Raw genomic sequence first — 15746 nt, 5'->3', positions numbered from 1 at the left:
CCAGCTCAAATGTCCAATATGAACCCTGCCAACTTCTCAGGGAAGCCTTTTCTTCAATGGATTTGGCCATTCCTTCTGTGCTTGCTACCAGAATATTGTTAATTTTCCTATTGTACTTATAATTGCACCCAGTCAGCTGCTTATGGATCTGCCTTTCCCTAAGACCTGGAGTCTGAGCTGCATCTGTGGTCCCCAGCTTCTGATCCTATAGGGACTGGCACTAGCAGATACCCACTGAATGCTCCTTAAATTAATTTACATATTCCCCTCTAGCTGTAAGGCTTATAAATATTTCCCAAGGTCAGAACTGTATGTAGTAAAATCCCAGACTGTCAGGAGCTTGAGAGTCTGTTGCCTGATCCCTTCATTGTACAGCTGAGGAAAGAGAGGCCTGGGTCACATGCGATACCAAAACAGATGTGAGTTTGAAAAGGAAGGAGCTGGGAATGGGGGAGCCCCCAGATACGGGGAGGGAGTAAAGCAGTGAGAGTGTGGAGTCCAACCTTCCCAGTGGGAAGTAAGGGCTTTGGCCCAATACACTGTGATGTCACCATGGCCAGCCTGGGCTTCCTGCCCATCCAGGGCAGGACCAGCAGAAGAGGAACAGGCTCTGAAGACCCGAATGCAAACCCTGGCTTCTCCTCTTGATACCTGTGTGGCCTCAGGCAAGTCATATCCCTGCTCTGAGCCTCAGTTTCCTCATCTGGAAAGATGACTGTGCCTTTCTCACAGGGTCCTTCCTGACCCTCTCCCTCTATCCAGCTGACTCCTCATTGTATTTCAGGATCAGGAGTCTCATTTTCTCAGAGGTCTACTCCAGCCACAAATGGTCAGAGCACCTGTTAGAAGCTCTTAGAACTGCACTTCTTTGGAACACTCAGCACAGCTGAATTTAAATAATTAACAGTGCAATTAGGCATTTCATGTCAACCTGCCTTGTTTTGCCTGTTGTCCCAGCACCCAGAACATTGATGTGGCTTGGAGAGAATCTATGCAAAGTCCTATTTGTTTGGGGTGTGCCCCTTCAGCCTCCAGAATACATCCACTTATTTAACAAACTTCTATTGAGCTCATCTGGGTACCAGGCCCTGTGCCAAATACCAGGGATACACAGATGAGTTTAGGTGTGGAGTCCAAGAGGGGCTCACAGTAGGGTAAGGGAGATAGTTACACAAACAACACAGGTGAGCAGATTCTACACAGAGGTATGAAGGAGAAAGTGATCAATCCTGGGGTGAGGTCAGCAAGGTGATGCTCACCTGCTGGGGTCTGAAGAACACAAAGAAGACTTTCTGTTCCAGAATATTTTTCCAAGCATTTAACATAGTGCCTGAACTTCCCCGATCAGTGCCATGCCCTTCCTCCTTTGCCCTCACTGTCCTCTCCACCATTTCCCTATGCATATATGAGAGTGGCAGCTTATCTAGTGGAAGGAAGAACTGAGGAACCAAGTCCCCTTTCTGGGCCTAGTTTTTTCCTCTGTAAGGTGAAGGAGTTCTGATAGGCTTGGTGGTATCTTAAAGATTTTATTTATCTGAGAGAGAGAGAGAGAGAGAAAGCTTGTGCACATGAGTGGGGGGAGGGGATGAGGCAGAGGGAGAGGGAATCTTAAGCAGATTCCATGCTGAGCATGGAGCCTGACTGGGGCTCTAGCCACATCCTGAGATCACGACCTGAGCCAAAACCAAGAGTCAGATGCTTAACCAACTGCGCCACCTGGGCGCCTCTGGGCTCGGTGGTATCTTGAAGCTCCCTCCTCAACACTGGCTACAGGGGGGTCAAAGAAAGACCAGAAGTCAGCAGCAGAGGCTATAACACACAAACATCTCTGGCTGGCCTTGGATGGAGACTTCATCCCCTCCCCACCCCCCACCCCTGCCCGGAATCTGAGACTGGATCTGGGGAGGGAGTATAAAGGTGAAAAGGGAAGGGCCTCCTCATCCCAGAGGCTGAGCAGCACCCCAAATTATGAATCCCACTAAGCCACTGACTCACTTCATGGCTCTGAAGCCAGCCCTGACCTCTGGCCTCAGGCCAGCAAGGCAACTTGGATTTGGACCAGGGACCTCCCTGGAAACCAGATGCAGCATCTACAAGGAGTGTCCTGGGAAGGGAACAAGGGCCCAGAACAATCCCTAGCTGCATGACATCACCCTCCGTTCTTCTGTTATCACCAAGAGCAGCTCCAGGTGTGGACTGGGACCTGCCACACCCTAACTCCGGGTCAGTCCTGGGACCCAGTTTTGCTCACCTCAATTCCTCATGGAACACATGGCTCTGAGGCAGTTACCCATGAGTTCTAGGTCCGATTCTGCCATTAGCTGAATAACCATTCTGCCATAGCTAATTAGCCATTAGCTATGGGAGCTTGGACAAAACTCTTCAAGCCTCTAGTTGTTTTTCTGCTCTTTACCACCCCTCCCTTGGTATTTTCTAAACCCTCAGTCTTAAGAGAGAGCTTCTCCTCCTGCTGTTATTCAGATCTCTTCTTCATAGTAGGTACAATCATAATAATATCCATAATTACGTCCACTAAGAAGCTACTTCATGCCAGGCCCTGCACCAAGGCACTAGGCCCTTGGGTTGGCATGGGTTACTCTTAATCTGTGACTATCTATCACCCCCATTTTACAGCTGAGGAAACTGAGACACACCCCAGGAAAATGGCTTACCCAAGGCACCACAGAGAAAGTAACCACCTATCTCCTAGACTTGTTCAGGTCTTTGCTTGCCTACTCCAAATGGCGGTTGTTGGGAGAATCAGTGGAGCTAACAGGCATGGAAAAGCTTTGTAAACTGTAAAGTGAAGTGCACAATTATGCAACTGCCACACTTCAAAGTTTCATAACTTTCTGGGTTTTCTATCCCAGCTTTCTGGCCCACAAAAGGAATCTTCAGGACAGCCTCTCTGGCTTGGGTTCAGCCAGCCCCTTTGCACATACCCACGGCTTCCTAAGGTGGGGCAACTCTTGCCAGGAGCAAGAGACCAGTGGAGCTGGGACCTGCCTCCTTGTGCCCCACGGTGGGTTCTGACGCTGTGCTCTAGGTTCTCAAACCCTGTCTGTTTGCCTCCTCTGCCACATGATGTCTTGGAGCCTCAGTTTCTTCACCTATAAAACCGGGCTGATAATCAGTGAGATAACATATATAAAGGACTGGAGTGCAAATATGTATATAAGATACTGGCAGACCATGGAATCTGCTGAGTGTTGCTTCCCTTCCCCATTCACATCCTTAATTTCACTTCCATTCTTGTACACAGAGTGTGAGGAGGTTATTATAATCCAAGAGTTTAAGATCCAATAGTTATATATCCCTAAACTACTTCTTAACCTGACATACCTTCTCCCCCTCAACTGAACAAAAGGCCTGTTTTTGAAAGATGGGCAGAAACCATTTCTCCACTTCCCCTAATGTGTCTGGCACAAGGTTTTGTAAATCGCTGATGAAATCATTGGTGAAAAAGACTTATAAATATGTATACCCCACAGATCACATTTATTAAAAGAAGACTGCCCAGATTATGAGATGAGGTGGGGCTTCGAGTGTTCCTTAGAAACCCTAGACTCCTGTGGGTGAGGATTCACAAATGTTTGCTTCCCATTTCATGGACACAGACACTGCTACGGTGTTAACAATAACAGCTAACGCATTTTGGGCACCTAAAAGGCACCCAGGTCCCAGCTACATTCTGTGCGTTAACTCATTCAAACCTCACGACGATCTCTTGAAGTAGGTAGTGTCATCTTCCCTGTTTTTACAGATGAGGTGGCTAAAGCACAGAGTTGTTAAGTAATCTGTCCAAGAACACACAGCTAGAAACTGACAGAGATGAACCCAGCCATCTGCTCTAGAACACAGGCTCCCAACCCCCATAATATACCCCTTTATATAATCACCACCCCTCATTAGGCTATAAGAGCAGCATTGCAATCCATAACTCCCAATTTCCAAGATGTCTATTCATCATGATGGTCTCATTAACCGACTTCCTATGAAGTATTAAAAATTTGAATTTATGGAAGAGAATTATAACAAACCCTTGCCTTCTTTGTTGGAGTTCCAAGTAAGATTTCATTTGAAAAAGGATCCTGCTACAACATAAAGTTTGAAAACCACTGAGATTAAGTGTGTGAGGGAACCCCCAAGAAGCACCAAATAACCAATCTTCCCATCTGCTTCACTGCAGCTGGGCCCTTGACTCCAAGAGGAGGCTGGGGTGCAGGAGGCGACCACATCTCCAAGCGTGGCCTTTTCAGCAGGTGAGCTTTTTAGTGCTTCAGAGGACTCAGATGCAGTGGTAAGGGGCATGAAAAACACTTTTCATTGTACCAGGAGATGTCTTCTGGAATTGGTTCTAGAGCTGATACTGAGTGTTCCTATGGTCTTCTAGGACCTCTCCAACCTTGGAGCCTGGACGCTTTTCAGGGCTGCTGAAGCAGTACCTACAGCAGCCCACCTGCTTCCTTAGGACTCTCACTACCCAGCCAAAAACAATCCCAAGAGCTCAGATTTCCTGGCCTGTGCAAGTTACAACAGTCTCAAGACAGATTCTGGTATCCTTTCCAATTGTGTTTAATTACTGATCGTGAATGAGAGCTCACTACCTCTCAAATCCCCCCTGGACATATCTCTCAGTATAAGAAAGTCTCATCATAACAGAGTACAGAACTTAAGATCTCTGTAAGGCAGGACGTGTGTTTGTGTGTGTGTGTGTGTGTGTGTGTTGTCTTATTTTCTTAATTAAAATCATGCAAACAAGCCTGAAATGTCAAGTTCTTGGGTCATGCCTTGACCTGTGTGTGTGTGTGTGTGTGCGCGCGCATGTGGTGTCTTATTTTCTTAATTAAAATCATGCAAACAAGCCTGAAATGTCAAGTTCTTGGGTCATGCCTTGACCTGGAGAAACTTCTCTTGGGCTCCAGACCAAACTCATGCATGAAGAGAAAGGGTCTGTTTACATAGAGACCAGCCACATCATCCCAGAAAACAATCCCAACCCTGAGACATTCATCTTGCAGGAAAATGGCCAAAGACACAGGCTTCTCCAAGACAGGGAAACACTGCAATCCTCAGGGGCAAGCTCAGAACTCCCCAGCACATGGCTCAGCGGCCGTCTTCATCTTTTGAAGGCTGGACAGTCTTGGGGCATACTCAAGGAGCCAGATGAAACCCATTAATTCATCACTCAGAAATTATTACGAGCTTTTTGTCCTGTTGACCTGGAGTACTGTGAGCATGGATGATAAATTCCCCAAGGGCCCTTCCTGAGCCTAGCCAGGCGATCTAAGGAAGCGTTAACCTCCTGCATAATATTACGCCTTTGATTATTACTGCACTAGTGTGTGCTGTTCTCTCTCTATATAATTTTTATATCATCCCCTGGCCATGTGGATCTGAGCAAGTAGATAGTCATTATAAGCTGTCCGTTCTGAATGCCTATAATAAGGACATTTCCGTTCTGAAGATTTATACTCCATTGTGTGTCCTCACCTTTGACAACTGGACGGTCAATTCCAGTTGGGAAGTTCTCAAAGGGGGTGAACCAGAAAGAGGGAATAAGCCATACCTAGAGCTCCCTTTCTTTTTCTTTTTTTTTTTTTTTAAAGATTTATTTATTTATTTATTTGAGAGAGAGAGAATGAGAGACAGAGAGCATGAGAGGGAGGAGGGTCAGAGGGAGAAGCAGACTCCCTGCCGAGCAGGGAGCCCGATGCGGGACTCAATCCCGGGACTCCAGGATCATGACCTGAGCCGAAGGCAGTCGCTTAACCAACTGAGCCACCCAGGCGCCCAGAGCTCCCTTTCTTTCTGTCCTAGCTCCGTCACTTAACTGGCTTACAAATCATGTCACCACCCTGAACCTCAGTTTCCTCTTCTATTAAAAAAGTAAAACTGGGTAACTACTGCCAGAGGGACATTCAGCAGATTAAATGAAGTGATGCACATAAAGTGAGGGAGCCTCACAGCTGAGGTGACAGCACGGGTGCTGGAAACTGCCTCGGTTAAAATTCTGGCTCTGCTGTGACCTTGGGCCCTTTACTTCTGTACCTCATCATTTACTTACTGTTGCCTCATCTGCTGAGCATAGACCTTCTTAAAAACCATCTATGTGGCAGGGTGGTGTTTTGGATTAACTGAGTTAATGCATACCAATGGCCTAAGACAGTGCTTGGCATAGAGTGAACATGCAGTAAAGTCTCATGTGCTGTGGGCACAGCAGCGTATGTTCGCCTCGGCTCCCAGCAGCAAAGTATGAGACTGACAGTGTCATCTTTTAACACCCAACACAGCCCTTGTATACACACCATCTCTGACTCCTCAGGATAGCTCAGTGATGAAGAGACCATCATACCATGTGAACAGGTGAGAACGGAGGCTCAGATCAGATGACAAGGTAAAGGACAAAGGCAGACCTGGGCTCATTCTCTCTTCCTGCCATGCCACGCTGCCTCTGTGGTTCTGTCATCTGCCATCAACCACCCTAAGAAACCTATGCTGGGGAGTTTCAGAGTGGCGGGAGCTCTGGTTTATTCTGTTCCCAGTGACTGCAGTAGCTGTGGCTTAGAGACCTTCACACTACAGAGGCTGAAGAAGCTAGGTCCTTTTGCCATGCCTCAATCTCTTGCCCTTGAGACACCTCACTCTGGTGACTTCTTTTCCTCCATTCTACCCCACATCTGACAATCACTGTGCTAGAGTACCAGCTAATCATGTCACTCTCTTGCTCTAAAACCTTCAATAGCTCCCTATGGCTCACAGATTAAATCAATTCACATAGGAAAGACAAGTGCAAATGCAGCATATTCATTTTCAAGAACCTCCCAGCCTTATCACCACGTACCCTTCCTCTAGCATGGCTGGGCCAGTCCTCTCTTACTTCTCTGGGCCACCACGGTCTTCTGTAAAGAGCACTCAGATGGGGAACTCAGAACTGCTAGTCCTGAGCAGTTTCAGAGGAGTCACAGGTGGGAGAGACACCTGAGAACCAGATGCTCAAAATTTCACATAGCCAGGGGCAGAGCCAAGATCTAAATTCCAACCTGTTTATACTCCCAGAACCATTCTGAAAAACAAATAAATACTCTTTGCTATGATTTTCAAATTATTTGCTGGTCTGACCCTAAATGTCCAAGTCCTATGAAATGGTCTGAAGAGTTCAAATAATTCAAACGTTTCTGGATCTTAACATTTCTTTCCAATGGCATCTCATTAAAGTAAAATCTAAATCTTTTACAAAGGCTCCTGCCCACCCCCCCACCCCTATCACTCCCCCTGTTTTGTTCTGCACTCCAGCCATGCTGGCTTCCTGGCCTCTCCACAAACCTTATCAGGGTCCTCCAGCCTCAGGGTCATTGTCTCTGCTGCTCCATCTGCCTGGAATGCCCTTCCCCCAATGACGGTTTGATCATTATTCAGATTTCACTCAAATATCACCTCCTCAGAGAAGCCTTCCTTGACTATCCTGTCTAAAATGTCCCTCCCATCAGTCACTTTCCATCACATTGCTCTCCCCCCCAAAATAATCTCATCACAAAAGAATGATTTTGTTATCTATGATTATCTTGTTTACGTCTTAGCCTGTTTACTGTCTTCCTCTCCCTAGTAGAATACCACATCTGCCAGAGCAGGGACCTTATCTGTCTGCTCCCTACTGTATCTGAAGCTCATAGAGCACAGCCCAGCACATAGTAGGCACCTGGAATATACAGATGACTCTTCTCTTTGGCTGCATCCTATACATGATATGCTCACCCCTCATCCACAGGCAGAGGAGAGCAAGGCCCAACACCCCAAGCACCACCCAAACTCAGGCTGGAACAAAGACTTCACTCCTCCTCTGGGGCTCAGCTGGTCAAGAAGACCTGCTGCTGACATTTCACCAAAGAACTCTTGCAACAAGACTGTCTTCTATTAGTGAGAATTATTTTCACACCTCCCACAGGGGGAAACCCTGATTTTATGAAGGTAAAACCACATCATGATTAACACTTCATCAAGATTTCGTCTATATTATAGCTCTGCAAGGAAAAAAAAAATAGTTGGGGGCCTTAATATTATGCTAGTAAATGTTACAATAAGTGTGTTTCTGACACGATTTTCTTAGTAGGGTCCTTCCCTGTAAATTTTATTGCATTTAATTAAAAATTATTGCTAAAAGAAACGGCTGCAGATGGTCTTATTTTAAGTCAGAAAATTAAAAACTGAACATTCTCATCAGTCAATTTCAACAAGAAGCACAGCCGCATGCATTAGGAATGTGATGGTTTTGAGATTATAATAATTTTTATGGCATTTCCAGGTCCTTTCAATGAAACTTAATGAAAGCTCTGCATGAGTTCATTTGTCAAAAACATAATAATAATAGGAAGGCTCCCAGCTTACAGGCAGATATAAAGATACCCATGAATACCATGGCTGGGATGTGCCAAAAATCCAGGCATGCAGCTCTCAGCACCAATGGAATTAGTCAGCGGGAGGTTCAGTTGCAGCTCTGCCATGTACCCACCCAAGGATTTATAGCTGAGGCTGTAAATCACCTTTGTATTACAATGATGGGTATATTCGTTGCGGCAGCACCATCTACGGTTGTAAAAAATAAAAATCAGGTTTCACTCTCTCAGGGAATCACTTCAGCAAAATATTTACTGCATTCTAAGGATGGTGAACGTGCGCTAGGGGCTGGAAAGGAGGGAGAGAGGGCTCTTAACGCTAGATTTTGTGCTGGATTTAGGAATTCTTAGCCGCAGTCGCTGTCCTTGGTCTGGACTGCCTGGACTGCCTGTACAATTCTGTCTCCCAGCTTTACTACTTGGCTTGTATCCTTTAACTTTTAAGGACTGAATTCTTATTACTTCTTGTTTGTCTTTTACTGGAAACCAACTCAAATCTTTTATTTATTTGGGCCCCAACAGGCTGTAACAAATAAATAAAAGGATGAGGAAAGCAAAGGCAGCCCCAGGCTAGCTCTGGAGTCAGCCCCGGAGAAGTGGGAGGCTGTGTTCACTGTGGAACCCCACTCCCTCCCTTCCTGCTGCTATGGCTTTGCCTGGTCTTCATGTTCTCCAGAGGGGACCACTGCAACGGCCTCTTGACTAGTCTCCCTGCTTCCCTCTTCTTCATCCCTCCACTTCACCCTGCCAACAGGGTGCCCGTGCCAATGCACCATCTACATTGTGCGCCTGCCCTGCTGAAAACCGCCATGGTCCCCCCACTGCCCAGGAGCAATGCACTCATTCATCAAGCTGATATTCAAGGGACTTTTCGGCTGGGTCCCAACTGTGAGGTCCATCTGAGCACTTCACATGGTCCTTTCTTACCCCCAGACTCATGCACAGGCTTGCGTTCTTCCTGGACTGTTTGTCTCCACCATGAACTCCTGTTCCTCTGCCAAAACCCACCTCAAGTGTCTCCGAGATAGTCCAGGCTGCCCACGGCCCCTCCTCCAGAACACAAGGGGCTTCTAGCAAAACCTTTATCCCATGGGTTCTAATGACCTCTCTTAGTCTCTCTCCCCAGCGGGGCTGGAATGCCATGGGGGTGGAAACCTCTAGTACCTGGAACAGTAGCTGATGTTTGGTAGATACTGAACAAATGTTAGCAGAGTGAGTGATGAACTCGCTGAGCTGGTGCAACATACCACTCTAAGAACTGGAAATCAGAAAAATGTGGTGTTTGAGTTTAGTCCTTAGTCTTTCAACCCAGTCTCCTCCATATATTCTCCATGCCGGCCAATGATATGAGCTGTTTTCCAGAAAAAAGATATCAAAGCACCTCCTGACCAAGAATAAACCATTTTACTGCGGCTTCACCTGCTAAAAACACAGGTCTGTGTTTCTCCACATGTCCTTGCATCTCTTTCCTACCTCCATGTGTCATGAGCCTACTTTTCTTTCAGTCTCCATGAAGCCATCCTACCCTCCTCTGAACGCCTACCTTTTGGATCCTGAGCATTTTTTCTTTCTCTCTCTCTCTCTCTTTTTTTTAGATTTAATTTACTTATTTCAGACATAGAGAGAGAGAGCACAAGTGAGGTGGGGGGCAGAGGGAGAAGCAGATTCCTCACTGAGCAGGGAGCTTGACGCAGGGCTTGATCCCAGGACCCTGGGATCATGACCTGAGCCCAAGGCAGACACTTAACTGACTGAGCCACCCAGGCGCCCCTAGATCCTGAGCATTTTCTACCTTGCATTTCAGGCACTTGGGTAGAAGTCCTCTTGCTATCCTCCACTGAGGCCAGTGATGGTACCTGGTCTACCTCTCTCTGTCCATATTTCACTGGGTACAGTTCCTCAAGAATCAATCATTTCTCAAAAGGTCATCATCAGCCAAAATATTGAATTGATGCTCCCACTCCTTATCCTCATACGGACACTGTATAATATGGCCAACCCACAAACTCTTGAACATGTAATTCAAGCTGCTTTCCAACAATGAACAGCTCTATAAGAACGCTGGGCTGAGAGAAGAGAGTGCTGAAATGCTGGACCTCAGACCTTTCACACCTCTCTCTGGAAGGCATGAGCACTCATGAGCTGCTGCTCCTGGGTGGACTGAATCATCTGAAGCTCCCCTAACAAGCAGTACAACCCAAACAGATGGCCTGCTCCAAACCCAGAGCTCCTGGCTGCTCTGAGGGCACAGCTGGCCACAGGAGGGTAAGCATCTCCCACAGTGGCCCTAAGGGAGGGCAAGATGTCTGAGTAGCTCATTAGCAAGTTCTAGCAAAGCTTGTCAGCCTTCTTGATGAGCCGCCAACAGAGCAGCAAACCCATCACCCAACAGAAAAGAAAGGAAAGTGTCGAGCCCTCTGGACCAGTGAACAAAGCCAACATTTGGATGGTGGCTATGCTACCTGTCTTCTGCAAGGGACATCCTACAACTGTTGGATGAAGACCACCAGAAAACACGGCGTTTTTTTCAACCACAGGAAACAGGAGGTAGTGGAAAGAGTACTGGATTGAGAGTCAGAAAGACTTGGATTCGAATCTGATTTGGCCACTTATTACCTGTGCAACAGATGATAGTTTATAGCACTTGAAACTAATGTGCCTAACTAATCGTGAATTACAAGCCAAATAACCACTGTAGTCAGAGTCACAGAGCCAGGCATATCTACGGGATGATAAAAACTTTGCTTCTGCTGTCCTTGGTGTAAGAGGCTGCTAATGACTCCAAATCACTATCACTCAGGCTGCTGTCTGCGGCCCTGACCCCAACCCAGGAGCAAGTTAGAGGTAATGCTGATACCACACCCCACAGCTGAAGCTTGTAAGTTTATGGTCCCGGTTTTATTGATGTGGTGTTCTGAACATGAAGTCAAACTCATGCAGAAGAACCATCATATGAGAGAGGAAGGGAGAGACAGAGAGAGACATCCCCACAGTCAAAGGGACCAGATTCTCAACCCATACCTCTGGAATCAAATTCAAATCCTGGATCCACCAATAAGTGACCTTACCATATCACTGAGTAATAGCTAATATTTACTGATCATTTCACTATGTGCAATATTAACTCCTTCTGTCTCAACAACGTTATGAGGCAGGAACTATTGTGATTGCCTATGACATATAAACCAAGACACAGACCTTGTCCCAGGTCACACAGATAGTAAGGGTTGGAGTACAGACTCAAATCCCAGGCAGCCTGGCTAAAGCCCACGTGCTTGGCCCCTGTGCTCTCACAGGCTCTCCCTGGGCTCCACTGCCCTCATCTGCATACATAAAGAGCTACCATAAATGCATCAGGAACAATATGGGGACTGATCATAACAGCTGGGAGAACAGAGAGAGAAAGAAACAGATGAGAAAAAGCCAATGTGGCAATATGTAAATGGTAAATCTAGATGGTGGACAAATGAACATTCACTGTAAAAGCTCTTTCAACTTTTCTATAAGTTTGAATATTTTCATAATGAAATGGGGAAAAGCAGCTTCAGGGATCCGTGTTGGTGTATAATGCTGAGTGACTAAAGCAGACTCATCATTGTGCAAAAAATAAATACACAATTATGGGGATTTAAATGAGACACTTAGGACAAGTCAGTTTATGTAGTGTTTTGCATCAAATGGGTATTTATTAAGTGTATATAAAGCACCTAGCATTGCATTGCTGAAGACAGGTGCTTAATAAATGATAATTCTTTGACCCTTGTGAAGCTTAAAACTACCAATTTGCATGGAATCATAAAACTCCTGGTCATCAACACACATTTATTAAGCTCCTAGCACATAATCAACATATACTGAGGGGCCATGGGATACTCAGAAGTAAAGATTAGGTCCGCCCAACCAAGAGTTCTGACTGAGGACATTAAACAGTCTATTTGAAAAGTAAATATAAGACTAGATCTCTGGTCCATTTTTTCTTTTTCACAAGGGTCAATTCGAGGGGGAAAAAAAGAATGTTCTGGGGATATGCTTTAAACTAAAAGATGATGAAACTTTCTGTATACCATGGGGAAAATGTACATAAGTAACAATGTATACAATTTTATTTTACAAGACAGAAAATTGTTAGTAAGATTATTGCAGCTCCTAAAATGTTATTATCTGGGTATATAAATCTCAAAGGAAGTAACCACATAGAAGAAACTTTACAATCATCCATTAGACCCTGAGCTGCTACTCTGATTTAGAGGTCTCTAAGGGCTCTCTGAATTCTATTTTATACTTACATGTTTCTTGAAGGGAGGTACTTTTAAGTGGAAAAAGGGCTTGGATTTAAATAACAGTGAATCACACCAGAGAGAGAGAGTTATTCCCTTTTCAGTCCTTTTGAATCCTTCTGATTATGCCAACAAGAAAGTCTCTGTGTGGTGCCAGGACGTCTTTAACACCTCTCCCTGTTTAACAAAGGGGCCAGGCTTCCAGCTCCAGCCTTGGCAAGTAATAACCTCAAGGTAGAATTTACCCGTTATTTTCCTTTCCTTTGTATCTTATTTGTATAACTGCCTTCTATTTATGGCAACCAATAGTGTTTTTCCATTTCCCAACACTGACACAAAATTTCCTTTCTAAATATTTTTGAAGTAAAAAAGAGAGACTGATTGAAAGAAAAACAATAAGTAAGTGATAGTACAGGCAGTAGAACAGAAATGGTAAAAGTGGCACAGGAGAGGCAAATGGTTGAAAAATACAGATCTGCTCCAATCTTACCATTTTACAGATGAGCAAACTGTGGCCTAGCCTTTTCCAAGATCCCACAGCAGGTCAGTGACTGAGTGGGCTTTGAACCCACATCTCCTGATACACCGTCCTGCACCCTTTCAGGGCTGTTGATATTTATTCCCTGATCCCCACACTGAAGCAAGGTGTGGGACAGGACAAGGAGCGGAAGGAGGAGGAACGGCCCTCTTGCCCCATCCTGTCCTGCTCAACCCGAAGCAACCCTGGGCACCCGTAGGCACATGTCTCAGATCGGCAGCACCCCACCGCTAGGTTCTCAAAGCCCCTGTCCAGGGGGAGAAGCCACTAGGACCCCACCCCCACAGCAGTCCCTCATGCCTCTCAACTTGATGTGTCTGAAACCTCCCTTGCCCAGACCTGTTTCAGCCCAAGGCGAGGATTTCTCCCCCTCCCTTTGCTTCCATCTGTTTCATGCAGGAAAACGGAAGAAAGCTTTGCTCACTGTTGATGTCCAAGAGGATGTGGTTCCTGCATGGGAGATTTATCTGGTCAGTCTGGCCTTCCGTGAAGGAACATCAGGGTAGAGCAACAGGGCTCTGAGTCTGACGGTCCAAGATACTCAACCACGGCCCCAGGCTGTAGCATCAAATGTGAGAAAATGCAGGGAAAGCACCCAGCACAATGCCTGGCATACAGGAAGCAGGAAAAGTATGGTAGCATTGACATTTTCTTGGGTATTTTTCCCTTATTATCAGGTTAATTTGGATGAAGGGACCTTTTTGGGGTTTTGGGCAAAGTACAGATCAAGACAATAGGGACTCGGCAAATGGCCAAGCAACCTGTGCACTGTATAACCCCGGGGCAGGGGGTGGAGGTAGGGGGGTTGAATGTGAATGTGGCCCTGAAGCAGTGCAGTGCACAGCGTGCACAATCAGATCTGGCACCCCTCAGTGTAATTCACTAAGGATGCCTAAACCAGGTGTCAGGAAATCTTGAGTCCTAGCACTGATTTCTCCACTAAATTGCTGAGCTACCTTAGGTAAATCCCTTTCCCTCTCTGTGCCTCAGTTTACTCCTCTGTAAGAGGACCAAATGTTGTCTGAAGTTCCCTTCCAGCTATAAAATTCAGTGATTCTATAGAAGCCGACTTCGATTGCTGAAGGGCTGTCATACGAAAGAGGAAATGAGCTCACTTGCCTGGCTTGAGAGGGGGAGAGCCAGCATGAGTGGGGTAGGGATATTAGGAGACAGCTTTTGCCTCAGTCAGAAAGGAAAATTTAATCAGGATACCTAGCAACAGATGAGGCAGCTCTGGGAGATGGTGAGTTCCCTGTGGCTTGAGGAATTCAAGTACAGACTGGGTTAGAGAAAGGCCTGTTAGAGTGGGAGCCTTGACCATCTGCCCTTTAAGATCCTTTCTAGATGATTCTGGTTTCAGAGCTTGGTTCTATTTTCATTAACGCTAGGAGGCACTCAGCTAGGTCTGGATCCTGTCAAACCCTGCTGGTAACTATTAATGCAATGAACTGGTCGGCTGTGCAGCTCTCACCCTTGTAGAGTTTGCACACGTCCACACTCTCCAAATTAAACTCAGTCCCTCCAACAGTGTTAGTGTTTACCCTTGCCCCAGCAAACAAACCCTTTCATTCTGGAAAGAACTAATTAACAGCCTCACCCAGACTTGGGGGAGGGAGAAGATGGAGCCGGGCGGGGGGGGGGGGAACCATGTAAAAAACTCAGGAGAATAAACCACATAAACACTTCTAGCATCTACACTCCAGCGACAGCTCATGCTAATTGCAAATCATCTTATCTATTCATTACTGCAGGCGCCCTGGGAACTCCGAGCAGTAGCAGCGTGTGGGACTTGGTGAAGTCACTGCACACAAGGGGTCAGAATCAGGATATCCTTCAAAATCACTGCCATTTTCGCTTGTATTAATTCCAATCAGGTGCTCCCAAAGAGAGTAAATGGTTGAGGCTGAATTGCATTGCCTTTAAGCTGCATCCACAAGGTACAAGGAACAGCAAGATTTGGCAGTTATCCACTTGGGATGATCAATAAGGGTATTCAGTCAGTCTTGGGAAGGTGGGGTCAGAAAATCCCCACTGTTGTTAATAATTTCAGTGTTTCACTCTTATTTCCAAGGTGAATGAGTCAAAAAAAAAAAAAAAAAAAACCATCCTGGATGTACCTCTTAAAGGCTTCTATTCAGAAATTTAGCTCACGGCACCCTTCGCTCTTTAAACAATTTAAATAGATTGTCTTTTCTAGTTCCCTTGAATAGAGTGTATATTTACATAGTAAAAGGGTATCAATCTCAATTTAGGGTATTTTCCTGATGGTGAAAGATATTTAGTTTGGCAGGATACCAGGACCTTCTCTCTTGGTGACTTTCCTGGAGAGGACTAGCAAACCCATCCTCCTAGATGAGAAATGTCTCTCAAATAATGGAAATACAAATGCTCACATTTACACTGTATTTGGCGTTTTAGACAATACTTTCCCACAGATGATCGTCTCTGATCTCTTCAAACACTCCGCCGTGAGGCAGCAGAAATCCCATTTCACAGATGTAGTAACTGGGCTCAGAGAGTAAAGCCACACACCCCAAG

At 45.8% G+C, this 15746-nt stretch overlaps 1 protein-coding gene across 6 annotated transcripts in view; it reads right to left on the bottom strand.

The window, feature by feature from the left end:
• The window catches only part of FGD5 (FYVE, RhoGEF and PH domain containing 5), a 120887-nt gene that overhangs the window by 93090 nt on the left and 12051 nt on the right, over positions 1 to 15746 (bottom strand). The window lies entirely within an intron of this gene.

The sequence above is a fragment of the Halichoerus grypus genome, chromosome 1 (assembly GCF_964656455.1).
Source record: "Halichoerus grypus chromosome 1, mHalGry1.hap1.1, whole genome shotgun sequence".
NCBI lineage: Eukaryota > Metazoa > Chordata > Mammalia > Carnivora > Phocidae > Halichoerus > Halichoerus grypus.
This window is presented reverse-complemented; position numbering and strand designations above follow the sequence as displayed.